Source organism: Callionymus lyra, chromosome 18 (genome assembly GCF_982586985.1).
Source record: "Callionymus lyra chromosome 18, fCalLyr1.hap1.1, whole genome shotgun sequence".
Lineage (NCBI taxonomy): Eukaryota > Metazoa > Chordata > Actinopteri > Syngnathiformes > Callionymidae > Callionymus > Callionymus lyra.
Genome location: NC_141835.1, coordinates 5,441,753 through 5,457,592, shown reverse-complemented (window position 1 = coordinate 5,457,592; position 15,840 = coordinate 5,441,753). Strand labels below are relative to the sequence as shown.

The following is a 15,840-nucleotide window of genomic DNA, read 5'->3' as shown; positions in this document are numbered from 1 at the left end:
ATTCATTTGTACGATATATCGCGATACTATCGAAATATTAACATTGGTTTATTGAATTCAAGCAGAGGGATCTTTATTTGTATTGAGACGTGATACATGTGAAATCAATTGAATATTTAATGTTTACTGATAATTAAGCAATACCATAAAGTGCTTAATCGTGAAATGCAATGTTCAAGTGTATCGATATTTTCTTAAACCCCTACTTGGAATTTGTACGTGTCTAAGGTCAGGTATCGAACCTCTGAACTTTTGTGAAATGCTTCCGGTTTGTACCGAGTATTAAAACGAAAGTTAAATTTCGGTACCAACACGTGGTCAACACATGATTAATTTGTCACTTGTTAGCAAATGTTCTTTTGGTAAGTATTTGAAAGTATTTTTCATGTATTTTTCCTGTAATAAAATACCTTGACGTTGAAATGTTAAAAGACAGATATGTTCTGTACTTTGTAATGTTATTTTCTTTCCCTTAGAATCGATTTGGTGACATTGGTTTCTAAAAGAGTTTTGTGCAGGTATACAAATGAAGGTGTTGTGTTGTACATTTTTGATGACCGCCTGGTCTTCGGTGTGGCACAGTTTTGGTAGAAAGAGAAATTTTGCCGATCCAAGTCACTTCCATATATCTGATTTACTGATTTTTATTATTTGATTTACAAAATGTGTAACTATTTTAATGTGTAACCCTAAGATTTAATGGAATCTAGGTCTGCTCGAAATCTCTTAGTACAAGTGGGATCTGACCAACAACCACAGAATGTGCAGTACTTGTAATAACCCCAATACTCTAGAACACAGGTGTCAAACTGGTCCAGAAAAGGGCCGAGACGGTGCAGGTTTTGGATCCAACCATTCAGGCACATATAGTTGAACCAATCAGGCGTCTGGATACAGTAATCAATTGATTGTCAGTCAGGTGTTGCTTGTTTAAGCCGACACCTGATTGGTTAACTCATGTGTGCTTGACTGGTTGGAACAAAAACCTGCACCGTTTCCTGGACCTTTTTGACACCCCTGCTCTAGAAGATATTGTCAGAAACAAACCTCCCCAGTGAAGGAGGAAACAAAGAAGATGCACCACTAGAATGAGACAGTTTAAGCTCTTCAAAAAATACTTTTCTTGTTAGACCGTCCTCCGCCTGAGTTTGACACCTCCACCAGCTAAAGCAGGGGTAGGGAACCTGGTCCAGAAAGAGCCGCAGTGGGTGCAGGTTTTCGTTCCAACCATTCAAGAGGACACTTTTATCCAATCAGGTGTCTTAGGAGTGTAATCAGTTGATTGTCAGTCTGGTGTTGCTTGTTCAGCTGAAACCTCATTGGTTAAACTGTACATGCTTGATCGGTTGGAACAAAAACCTGCACCCACTGCGGCTCTTTCTGGACCAGGTTCCCTACCCCTGAGCTAAAGAAAACCTACTACACTCTGACTCAGGGGTCTCTGGCCTGCGACTCATAAGTAGATACTATTACAAGTTTCTTTGTCGCCGCACAGACTCGGATCTCCTGCTTCGGAGAAGATCAAGCTGCGAGAATGAACCCGAGTTACTGCGAGGACGTCCGTGGAGACAAATGGACGCCGTGGACTTCTCCGGCTCACACGACCAGAGGAAATCTGCCAGCGCCGCCACCACCAGGGGATGCTGGGAGAAGTGGCTCGGCAAGCTCCGCTTCTGGAGGACCCCGGGGGAAAAGCCAGTGCAGAGAGCGAGGAACTCTCACGGACCTTCACGACATTTTCCCACCATTAAACACACGAGCAGGGAGAGGACGCTCGTGCATGAGGAGGCGGGGAGCTCGGATCACGCTATGCCAAATCAGATGTTTGTGGATGCGCCTCACGGAAAAACACTCATTTGTCTTCACACAAACACGGAATCAACTCACGGAACTGTAACCTGTGAGTAACCCTGACGGAGCGGCGCAGCGGGGCGTGCTCTTAGAGACTCCACAGGACGACTCCCCATCGCACACACTTCATTGGTTAATGACCTCATTAGGGTAATCTGTTTTCAGCGCCGTCCACGGGTACAAAACCATCTGCTAGGAATTAAGACGGGGTGTCCGGCCACGGAGGACATCTGGATCGGTACCGAGGAGGCCAATTCACTGGTGATTTACTATGGGAGGCAAACAAAAACACTTTCTGTCCAACATAAGTGCAACTTTTGGTTAGTCAACAATTGGTTGGGGCATTATGGGGACATGTTAGTACATTATGGGGACGTGTGAGTGCATTATGTGGACATGTTGGTGCATTATGGGGACATGTTAGTACATTATGGGGACGTGTGAGTGCATTATGTGGACATGTTGGTGCATTATGGGGACATGTTAGTACATTATGGGGACGTGTGCGTGCATTACGGGGACATGTGAGTGCATTATGGGGACGTGTGAGTGCATTATGGGGATGTGTGCGTGCATTATGGGGACGTGTGAGTGCATTATGGGGACATGTGTGTGCATTATGGGGATGTGTGCGTGCATTATGGGAACATGTGAGTGCATTATGGGGACATGTGAGTGCATTATGGGGACATGCGAGTGCATTATGGGGATGTGTGCGTGCATTATGGGAACATGTGAGTGCATTATGGGGACATTATAGGGACGTGTGAGTGTATTATGGGGACATGTGAGTGCATTATGGGGACATGTGAGTGCATTATGGGGATGTGTGCGTGCATTATGGGGACGTGTGAGTGCATTATGGGGACATGTGTGTGAGTTATGGGGACATGTGAGTGCATTATGGGGACATGTGAGTGAGTTATGGGGACGTGTGCGTGCATTATGGGGACATGTGAGTGCATTATAGGGACATGTGAGTGCATTATGGGGACGTGTGAGTGCATTACTGGGACATGTGCGTGCATTATGGGGATGTGTGCGTGCATTATGGGGACGTATGAGTGCATTATGGGGACATGTGAGTGCATTATGGGGACGTGTGAGTGCATTATGGGGACATGTGAGTGCATTATGGGGATGTGTGCGTGCATTATTGGGACGTGTGCGTGCATTATGGGGACATGTGCGTGCATTATGGGGATGTATGAGTGCATTATGGGGACATGTGAGTGCATTATGGGGATGTGTGCGTGCATTATTGGGACGTGTGCGTGCATTATGGGGACGTGTGAGTGCATTATGGGGACGTGTCCTGTTACTTCTTTAAAAAATATATTCTTAAAAATCTATTTTATTTATCAACATTTATTTTATATTTATAATTCAGTTCATCTTTTTTTAGCATTTGAAAAATCTTGGATATCGATGAGATGGAAGCTGTGTTCTGGAGCTCGCTTGCACAACAATAGCAGTGTTTTCTTTAAGACAGTCCTGATGGTAAACTATGTTCAACACTTCCTGGAAACTTCATTTAGTTTTTTAGGTAAAGTTATCTTAATTTGTAGGTTAGTTTCAGTCAGGATTACTTTCCTTAACAAGCTCTTCTTCGTCGTCATTGACTTCACTGAAACTGAAAACCTAAAAATCCCATAATGACCAGCAAAGACGTTCAAGGTCTTAAGGCACCAGTGTTGATGTCAGGACGATTTAATCTAAAACAAACCCTACGACAGGCGAACAAAGCCACTTCTCAATGGGAGCAGCCAGGCAGCTAAGCAAGGTCAAAGGTCGGCCTCCCAAAATATCAGCGCCCTCTATTTTCAATAACAACACGGGTTCTCCTTCAGACTTCTTCTCCCAGGGTGATCTCACGAGTCAAAGTCGCACAAAAAGCCTCGATGAAGTGACGACAACAGCGGCGAAGTCGCACTGACTTTTCATCCGGAGAAAAGTCTCCAAACTTCCTTTTATAGAAGCGAGAGACGCTGCTGTAAATAAGAGGCAGGAATGCAGAAAAGGGAGAAAATAAACATCCATTATCTACGTCCAGCTGCGTCGCTGAGACTCCAGGCCTGAGAGATGATGTCACTTCATCTCCAGTCCATCGGATTCAAATCACGGACGTATCTCAGACCTGAACATCAACCTTCGGATTTAAACAAAGTCAAACCTCAGCATTTTTTAAATACTATCAACAACTTCTGTGGAGTTTTACTACGAAGCATCACAGAGTAATACTATGAGGCGTCAAAGTGTAATACTCTGAAGCCTCACGGAGTAATACTACGAAGCCTCACAGAGTAATACTATGAGGCGTCAAAGTGTAATACTCTGAAGCCTCACGGAGTAATACTACGAAGCCTCACAGAGTAATACTATGAGGCGTCAAAGTGTAATACTCTGAAGCCTCACGGAGTAATACTACGAAGCCTCACAGAGTAATACTATGAGGCGTCAAAGTGTAATACTCTGAAGCCTCACGGAGTAATACTACGAAGCCTCACAGAGTAATACTACGAAGCATCACAGAGTAATACTATGAGGCGTCAAAGTGTAATACTCCGAAAGCTCACGGAGTAATACTACGAAGCCTCACGGAGTAATACTACGAAGCCTCACAGAGTTTTACTACGAAGCATCACAGAGTAATACTATGAGGCGTCAAAGTGTAATACTCTGAAGCCTCATGGAGTAATACTACGAAGCCTCACAGAGTAATACTACGAAGCATCACAGAGTAATACTATGAGGCGTCAAAGTGTAATACTCTGAAGCCTCACGGAGTAATACTACGAAGCCTCACAGAGTAATACTACGAAGCATCACAGAGTAATACTATGAGGCGTCAAAGTGTAATACTCTGAAGACTTATGGAGTAATACTACGAAGCCTCACAGAGTTTTACTACGAAGCATCACAGAGTAATACTATGAGGCATCAAAGTGTAATACTCCGAAAGCTCACGGAGTAATACTACGAAGCCTCACGGAGTAATACTACAAAGCCTCACAGAGTAATACTACGAAGCATCACAGAGTAATACTATGAGGCATCAAAGTGTAATACTCCAAAAGCTCACGGAGTAATACTACGAAGCCTCACAGAGTAATACTACGTATCCTCACGGACTGATACAAAAAAGCCTCCCTGAGCAATACTTTGAATCCTCATGGTGTAATACTACACAGCCTCACTGAGTAATACTACGAAGCCTGCTGGAGCAATACTTTGAATCCTCATAGAGTTATACTACAAAGCTCTGCTTAGTAATACTTCCATCCTTGCAGTGTAATACTACAAAGCCTTGCAGATTAATACTAGGAATACTAGCGGGGAATACAACGAAGCCTCCTGGAATGCTTGTGGAGTAATACTACAACACCTTGCATAGTAATACTATGAAGCTTTACGGAGTAATAATATGAATCCTCTTGGAGTAATACTACAAAGCTTTACGTAGTGATACCTCTAATTTTGCAGTGTAATACTATGAATCCTCATGGACGAATACTCAGAGCAAAGCAGTAATGCAAAGCCTTGAGGAGTAATACTACTAAGCTACATGGAGTAATACTGCAAATAATCACTGTAATACTTCAGAGCCTCACACATAAAATCAGTTCAAGGTCTGTAAGTAGAACCAGAATAAATACAAGAGGAACATAGGATTTAAGGCACACTGTCATTTTTACAGAAAATATAAGTACTTGAAAAGCCCAGTATGGTCTGAAAACTACAGTATTTTACATCCTCTGGTTAATTAATGGGCTGCAGGAAAAACACAGATACTCTGTTTGATTTGATTGAGTATTTAGAGTATTGAGTATTTAGAGCAGATCTTGTTCATGGACAGTGGATGAGATAAGATAAGACTCGATGAGATAAGATAAGACTCGATGAAGGCACGACCCTCGGACATGCCTGCCTTCGCTCAGATCCCACCTCTGGTCAGAACCTCCAGATGCCGGGTCGGACGCACACGAGCAGATCCAGGTCTCGGCCCAACAAGTCCATTACGAGACGAGTAAGAGGAAACCTGTCGCCGACGTTGACGCACCAGAGGTTCCATAAACGCTTCCATATGTTGCTCCAGATCCCACGTGAAAGAGACGCTTTGTGCTCGGCGAGGTGGACGCGTGCACGACCACCCTCCCCTGACGGACCCCGGACCCTTCTCACTGGCTCGGGGGGTAATTTTAGAACCAGCGCCGGGGGGCAGAGAGACGAGAGGGGCTTCAGTCGCTTCAACCCTCCGTCCTGCAATATTTTGACTGGATCTAATTGCCTGTGACGACGCGCAGACAGAACCACCAGAGACTTATTGTCTGAGGGTGTTGACGGTGAAGCAGGGAGACAATAGTGCCGAAGATATTATATTGTTGGCTCTTAACTTAAGTGACGTCAAGTGTCTTCGCTTTCATCAGCCTGTTGCTACTGTTTATCACCGTTTTATAGTAAGTAAACGAACCAGTGTTTCAAATACAAACATTTTATAATCAAACAATTTTCTACTACAATCAATGAAATTTTCAACTAAAATCAAACCATTTTCAACTATAATCAAACTATTTTCAACTTTAATCAAACAATTTTCAACTATAATCAAACAATTTTCAACTATAATCAAACAATTTTCAACTATAATCAAACTATTTTCAATTATAATCAAACTATTTTCAACTATAATAACACTATTTTCAACTTTAATCAAACTATTTTCAACTTTAATCAAACTATTTTCAACTATAATCAAACAATTTTCAACTATAATCAAACAATTTTCAACCAAAATCAAACAATTTTCAACCATAATCAAACAATTTTCAACCAAAATCAAACAATTTTCAACCAAAATCAAACAATTTTCAACTATAATCAAACAATTTTCAACTATAATCAAACAATTTTCAACTATAATCAAACAATTTTCAACTAAAATCAAACAATTTTCAACTATAATCAAACAATTTTCAACTAAAATCAAACAATTTTCAACTATAATCAAACAATTTTCAACTAAAATCAAACAATTTTCAACTAAAATCAAACAATTTTCAACTATAATCAAACAATTTTCAACTAAAATCAAACAATTTTCAACTATAATCAAACAATTTTCAACTAAAATCAAACTATTTTCAACTATAATCAAACAATTTTCAACTATAATCAAACAATTTTCAATTATAATCAAACAATTTTCAACTATAATCAAACAATTTTCAACTATAATCAAACAATTTTCAACTAAAATCAAACAATTTTCAACTAAAATCAAACCATTTTCAACTATAATCAAACAATTTTCAACTTTAATCAAACAATTTTCAACTATAATCAAACAATTTTCAACCAAAATCAAACAATTTTCAACCAAAATCAAACAATTTTAAACTAAAATCAAACAATTTTCAACTATAATCAAACAATTTTCAACTATAATCAAACAATTTTCAACTATAATCAAACAATTTTCAACTATAATCAACAATTTTCAACTATAATCAAACAATTTTCAACTATAATCAAACAATTTTCAACTATAATCAAACAATTTTCAACTATAATCAACAATTTTCAACTATAATCAAACAATTTTCAACTTTAATCCTAGTCAATGGTGTTTTTTTTACGCAGGCAGATATTTTCTGAATTAGCTCATAGAAGGTCGACAGTAACTTTCTCTGGTATTTTCCGCGGCGGCGGCGTGAGCTAGCATACGCGGCGGAGAAAGAAGCAGGGCTGGTGAAAGAAGTTTCCTGTAGTATTTGTTTCATAGATCCCTCTGGACGTGTAGCTTTTTCCCTCTCAAGAAAAAAACTCTGACACTTGACCTGTGGATGTTGGTCGAAGGAAATTATTTTAAAGTAGTGTTTTACACAAACCGCGCAGTAAAGCGGGACAATTACACAGCGAGGATTGTCTTGAAGAATTTGAAAAAGCCGTAAACCTGCGAATGTGGACCCGGGTCGTTTATAGCGGGAGCTGGATGGCGGTCCGATGCCAGGGCTCTTTGGCACGACCTGGCATTCCTGCCACGCTGTAGTTCCGCCGCCGCTCAGGTGCTTCCCAGCGGAGAACAAGTTTACTACTGTGCGAGCGAAACCAACCGCAGCCACCAGCAGTCGCCACCAGTTGACTTTAGATTTGCAAATATAAAAGTTTTGAATCAAGGCTGTGATTGTACACTTGTGTATGTTTTTTATTCAGCTCACAAAATGATATATTCAGCTCACGATACGATGTATTCAGCTCACGATACGATATATTCAGCTCACGATACGATATATTCAGCTCACGATACGATATATTCAGCTCACGATACGATATATTCAGCTCACGATACGATATATTCAGCTCAAGATACGATATATTCAGCTCACGATACGATGTATTCAGCTCACGATACGATATATTCAGCTCACGATACGATATATTCAGCTCACGATACGATATATTCAGCTCACGATACGATGTATTCAGCTCACGATACGATATATTCAGCTCAAGATACGATATATTCAGCTCACGATACGATATATTCAGCTCACGATACGATATATTCAGCTCACGATACGATATATTCAGCTCACGATACGATATATTCAGCTCATGATGCGATATATTCAGCTCACGATACGATATATTCAGCTCACGATACGATATATTCAGCTCACGGTACGATATATTCAGCTCACGATACGATATATTCAGCTCACGATATGATATATTCACCTCACGGTACGATATATTCAGCTCACGATACGATATATTCAGCTCACGATGCGATATATTCAGCTCACGATACGATATATTCAGCTCATGACACGATATATTCAGGTCACGATACGATATATTCAGCTCACGATACGATATATTCAGCTCACGATACGATATATTCAGCTCACGATACGATGTATTCAGCTCACGATACGATATATTCAGCTCAAGATACGATATATTCAGCTCACGATACGATATATTCAGCTCACGATACGATATATTCAGCTCACGATACGATATATTCAGCTCACGATACAATATATTCAGCTCATGATGCGATATATTCAGCTCACGATACGATATATTCAGCTCACGATACGATATATTCAGCTCACGGTACGATATATTCAGCTCACGATACGATATATTCAGCTCACGATATGATATATTCACCTCACGGTACGATATATTCAGCTCACGATACGATATATTCAGCTCACGATGCGATATATTCAGCTCACGATACGATATATTCAGCTCATGACACGATATATTCAGGTCACGATACGATATATTCAGGTCACGATACGATATATTCAGCTCACGGTACGATATATTCAGCTCACGGTACGATATATTCAGCTGACGGTACGATATATTCAGCTCACGATACGATATATTCAGCTCAAGATACGATATATTCAGCTCACGATACGATATATTCACCTCACGATACGATATATTCACCTCACGATACGATATATTCAGCTCACGATACGATATATTCAGCTCACGATACGATATATTCAGCTCACGATATGATATATTCAGCTCACGATACGATATATTCAGCTCACGATACAATATATTCAGCTCACGATACAATATATTCAGCTCACGATACGATATATTCAGCTCACGATACGATATATTCAGCTCACGATACGATATATTCAGCTCACGATACGATATATTCAGCTCACGATACGATATATTCAGCTCACGATACGATATATTCGGCTCACGATACGATATATTCAACTCACGATACGATATATTCAGCTCACGATACGATATATTCAGCTCACGATACGGTATATTCAGCTCATGATACGATATATTCAGTCACGATACGATATATTCAGCTCACGATACGATATATTCAGCTCACGATACGATATATTCAGCTCATATATACGTCCAATCAGCTTTAAAAGATGTTGAAGTCACTGTATCCTCTCGTCCTCGGTCATTGTCGGGATCTCGCTGGATCTCATTGTTCCTTCAGCTGCGGACGATTTAATAACCGCCGCCATCTAGAGGCCGAAAATGTAATTTGCATTTATCTCAATAATCCTGATGATCAGAGTAGATTCATCTTCATGTTTACTATGGATGTCGACAATAAAACAGAGACTTCCATAAGAACTGATTGAAAGACAAAATCGGAATTTCCGTCCTTTAAATAAAGAACTAAGAACCAAAAATATTGAAACTTTGATCTCAAGAAGCCTCTGGTCTTAAAGTCCTTGGAGGAGGTTTGTGACTTAATCTAACCTAAATCTGATCCGACATGTAGAAAACAAACAACAGATAAGATAAGAAACGTTGGTTCCTTCATTCACTGAACATGCAAATGACTCAAGACTCGTCACAATAAACTGACGCTGAGGACAGAAAATACTCAGTAAAGTTGGATTCGTGGCTCAAGTTCAAGATCGGTCGTCAGTGACTTGAGGGTTTAAAGTATCAAACTCACTAGGAAGGAGGATTTCAATGGTCTCAGAAGAGGTGGGGGGGCTTGGTGAGCAGCCACAACAATGTCTGGAGGGGGATTATGTCCTGAGTGCGACTCACAGATGCCTTTGTACCGGTGCCAGCGAGTACGTGGTCGTCGTGGTCGTAAGAAAGAGTCGACTTCATGGAAAGCTGCTACAAGTACTGAGTGAGATAAGGGGGTCTTAAACGCTCGGCCATCCTGCCCACCGCCGTGTTGACAAGAACCGGGAGCCAAACCAGCAAAACGTCTTCTAGTCTGGAACAAAGACTTCTTCAGTGCGGCCGTGAAGCCGAGACCCTCGGCCCACGTGTGGTCCGCCGGCTACCTGGTAACGGCCGCCCCGAGCAACTTTTCCAGTCGTCCTTCCGCCCCCTGAGCACAACCCAAAACGTTGACATCCTCTGCTGAGTCGGCAGAGGTCGAGCCAGAAGCACTGAGCGAGTCCCAGCCTTGTTGCTCTTGGATGGGATTCCCTTCCCACTTCTGAACACACACAGGTTTGCTTGTCAAGGATGCTGGACGTCGGTGAAAAATATGGCTTCAGCAGCTGCGGATTCAGTCGACAGACCAGTATCCTCCGCTCGTATGATTTTGACATGACTGCAGCTTAGAGCGTATTAAGGGATCAGTGGATTGTACTTGTGCTCGGACATGGACGACCCGGAACGACACAAGGATTTTCAATAAATCAATCCATCACCGACCATTAGCTTGATGCGGGAGATCTTCCGGCGACAATCGGTCACGAGAAGAGTCGTTCGCCTCCCGAGATAAACACTTGGTTGGACTCCTTCCAGAACCGTTCAGATCACTGCGGCTGATCCCGCTCTGGCAGCGAGTCTCGGTCCAGGAGGTGGACTGGAGCAGATGCTCCGAGCTCCTTGAAGCAGTGCTGAGCTAATGATGTGGCGTCGCTGCCAGATGTGCCGATAAAACCGCCCGGCGACCCGACTTCTGACCCGACTTCTGACCCGACTTCTGACCCGACGTGTGACCGGATCGTGGTCGGACCCACGTTAACGTTAATAAGTCTTTAAACTTTAGCTCCGAGGACTGGATGGTCGTCCAAGACATCAAGGCCGCTCACTTCGCCTCCGCGACACTAACTTATTCATTTTTGTGTTCCGATCAAACATCCAGCCTCTAGATGGCAGCAGTCGTTACGGAACAATCCTGGGAGATACCAGTGATGACTGAGGACAGGAGGATACAATCGACACCAGCAGCTTCTAAAGTTGATGTTTTGTCCTTGAGTTCTATTAATTCAACCAAAATCACAATATGCCGCAAAAATTTCGTGTCCCCGAAAAAAAAACTATCAGAAAAACGTGGAAGTGTATTGAAATATATCGCATGGTGAGCTCAGCAGTATAATTTGACAATATTACTCTATAGAAAAAAGGCATATTATATTTTGATGGTTACGCTGGAAAATATGTTTGTTTATTGGATCATGTTTGACAAATATTAACTAAAAATGTCCGGTTTTATGTGACAAATATGACGAGAGACAACTTTATTTCTGCTTTTTTTTGTCAATCCTTATTCTTTCGTATTTAATGTCAGTTTATACCATGAAGTTATCGTACTTTGTATCAGCTATGGCTACAGTAGCATTAAAAAGAAACATATTCTCCAAAATATTTTCTTCAAAACTTCAATTTGTTGTTTCATACAAAACAAAAATATTGAATTAAATATTCTTGTCCATTGATGGCTTATTTCTTCAAAACATCACAGGGAAACGTACACTTGTAAAATGCTGTATAAAAAATGTAAAACAGATTGAGAAAAAAAAAAGGGAAAGAAATTGGTTAAATAAATATTTATGGATCAGTTTCTCACTGACTTAACAAAGATTTAAATCATCTCTTTCTTTCATCCTTCTTTATATTTGAGGCAAAAACAAAAAAGTATAAGTAAAAAGTTTTACTAAATTAATCTTTTTTCATCATCCTTTAAGATAATATCTTGTGGACAAAGTTTTAATTCAGTATTTATATAAGTAAGTCAGTAAGTAATTTGTATTTATAGAGATTTTCTAGATCAGGGTCACAAAGCGCTTAAACAATCAAAACAATACTCAACACAATATATACTTAAAAGATCAAGATAACACACAGGAGTTCCAGAAAATCAAGGAAAAGCCTGCAAGAATAAAAAAAATGTCTTAAGATATACAACCATTTAAACTCCACTACTATAAACACAGCGTAACTTCATATTTAACCCAAATAAAAACAACAATACACCTTTAAAAACTACATTTAATTCCTGGTCATCAGCGGGGAAACAGCGCCCCCTGTGGACACTGATTCCAGTCCACGGTCTCGTATTGAGGTCAAACGATCCGAGCATCACGAACGCAGACGCAGTGGTCAGTGGCACACACCGGGGATCCGAACCGACGACCCACAACCACACGTGAACCAACATAAACCCCGAGGATGGATGGAATAAGAAACGACAGCGGCCATGTTGCTCAGTGACATTGTTGTATAAAAAAAGATCATGTGTGTGTGTGTGTGTGACAGTCGCGTCACCACATGTCGATACGTTCAGATTCCAGATCGATTTAATTGACAAATCGGTGTTTATGGCTGAGAACAGGCCGGTGTGCGCGTGCTCGTCGTGCATCACGAGCACGAACCGAACCCACGTCACACGACAGTGAAGAACATCTCGAGCTTCTGAGGATCACGTCACGATGGTTCGAGCTTCGATCCGATCCGAGCCCGAACCGTCGCTCGGTGGTCGGACTCTCACGCGCACACGCTCGACTCACCCTCGCGAGGTCTGGAGCCGAGAAACAGAAGGAGAAGGAAAATAAAATTAAAAAAAGGCTGGAAAATAAAAAATAAAAAATAATCCCGAGAGTTGGTGAGTCTCAGAGAAGATGTTGGTCCAGAGAAGCTCGTTCAGCGAGTGACAGTCAAGCAGGAGGACAGTCGTGAAAACGGCAGCTCCACGCCTCCTCCTTAAAGCTACCGCACTGACGGCGTGTGTGCGCGTGCGTGTGAGCGGCACACACCAGCGTGAACGAGTCCAAATGATACGACGTTTAATAATAATAATCATTTACAAACTCCCAAGAAAATGGTTGAAAACGAAGCGTTTTGGTTATTTTTCATCAAGAAAATGTCTTGTGTAAAATTATTCTACATTGAATTAGTAAAACAAAGCATTTAGAAAAAAATAATCATTGAAAAATCGATATCTATAAATATTTTTGTATATCTTTGTATCCTTTGTTATTTTTTTCTTTGATCTATGTTCTTTATCTTAAGACTTAGATTGTATCATCTTGTTCTTTCTCTTTATTTCTCTTTGTTCTTGTTCTTACTTTATTTTTATTTATTTTTATAAATAATTGCTGTATTGCTGTGGCTATTTGGAGAAAAAAACAAATTACCAAAGAATCAATAAAGTTCTACCTCACCTCATTTAGATTTTTAACATATTTATTCAAAACATTTTCAACTAATCTTTAATACATTTCTTGTCTACTTTATGTGTCAAACAAAGGTACATTTTTGTCCTTTTCTTCTTTGAATTGATTTTAATAAAGAAAAAAAAATTGGTATTGAATGTGATGACGACTGTTTCATTTGTTTCCATATTTATAAAAATGTATAAATAACAAAGCACTAGGCTTAACATACTTATTGAAAAATCTTTGTTTTTGAAAAATTGCACATTATATTCAAAACATTTTGAACTAATTCTTTCATTCATTCTTTGTCTATTTTATGTGTCAAACAAAGGTACATTTTTGTCTTTTTCTTCTATGAATTGATTTTAATAAAGAGAAAACGTTAAAAATGTTTATTCAAATGTATTTTTGCTAATCTTTAATACATTTTTTGTTTATTTTATTTGTCTTAAAAACAAAGGCACATTTTTCTCTTTTCTTCTTTGAATTTTAATAAATAGAAACAAAGGCTTGACATATTTATTGAAAAATCTTTAGTTTTTAAACATGTTTTACTCATCATTAAAACATTTATTCACCGTTTTCTGTCTTTAAAAAAATATATTTATCTTTGTCATTTTTTTCTAGGTACCAAGAAATTAATAAATATAGAGTACTTGACTTGAATTAGCATAATCTTAGAAAATATATTTACTAATCTTTTCTTTTTTAAGTATGAATGTATGTTTATTCTTTTTCTTGTAAAGAACTTCCATGTTGAATTAAAACAACAAACCACAGAATTTTTACTTACTAAATTTTGCAATAAAAGCATGTTTAAGCTTAATTTTTATGTTTTACTTTGAAATTATCTTAAAATATTCATGAATATTTCATGTTATAATTGAACTTCTATTTAATTGATGTCGATAAATCATGTTGGAAAAACTCAACTGTTCCGAAGTAAAATACATGTTGACAAAAATGTATTTATATAAATAAATGAAAGTACATTTTATTTTATGAAAATCATCATTTTTGTCTACCATCCCATAATGCTCAGAGACCCAAACCGTCACAGGGGCCAAGGTTTCAAGGAAGTACAAGTTTGATTAAACATTTTTTTAAGTTCTGATCGTATCTGCTGAGAGAAAAGGTTCATGTGTCAACAATAAATGTTGCGGTTTAGGATTTCGACATGTTTCTCCGTCAGAGTGTAAACAATAGAAACACAACGTCCTGTAAAAAAGAACGACAAACAACTCTTGAAACTGGTCCTACAGCTTCGGCTGCTCAGAGATTAATCCCCTGAAATATGAAGAACCGGCGCGAGCGCCTTGTTTTCATCTGCTCGCCGCACATAATCCTCCATTAATTGCAGGTTCTGGGCCTGGACTCTGACCCGGGCTCACACACGGACATCAATACTAATTCCCAGGGTTTGAGGCTGAAACCAACCCCGCTGTGACGGCCTGTGAGCTAAAGCTGCCCCAGGACCCCGACCCGTGAGCCGCCTTTAGTCCCGACTGTTCCTTTCTCAAGTGCCCTCAGTGGCCCCCAAGGTCTCTGCTGGGATCAGGACTGATCATGGTCAACTCTGGTAACTAGTCTCCCGCCACACAACTGCAAGTGTTCAACTACCACACATTTCCACACTTCATTGAGCCTTCATTGAAAACACACTAGCAAATATTTCCCCAACACTGAAGCAAATATCACCCCAACACTGAAGCAAATATCACCCTAACACACTAGCAAATATCACCCCAACACAGAAGCAAATAACACCCTAACACACTAGCAAATATTTCCCCCAACACAGAAGCAAATATCACCCCAACATTGAAGCAAATATCACCCCAACACTGAAGCAAATAACACCCCAACACAGAAGCAAATATCACCCCAACATTGAAGCAAATATCACCCCAACACTGAAGCAAATAACACCCCAACACAGAAGCAAATAACACCCCAACATAGATTCAAATAACACACCAACACAGAAGCAAATAACACCCCAACACAGAAGCAAATAACACCCCAACACAGAGGCAAATAACACCCAAAC

At 40.0% G+C, this 15,840-nt stretch overlaps 1 protein-coding gene across 2 annotated transcripts in view; it reads right to left on the bottom strand.

The window, feature by feature from the left end:
- daam2 (dishevelled associated activator of morphogenesis 2) overlaps nucleotides 1–13,289 on the bottom strand; it is a 112,307-nt gene extending 99,018 nt beyond the window's left edge. The window contains exon 1 of one of the 2 annotated variants that reach the window (XM_087780200.1): nucleotides 13,143–13,289. The gene's annotated coding sequence lies outside the window, so the exon portion shown is untranslated. The remainder of the gene's footprint in view (nucleotides 1–13,142) is intronic. The other variant, XM_087780198.1, reaches the window with a different exon arrangement.
- Nucleotides 13,290–15,840: the final 2,551 nt, after the last annotated feature.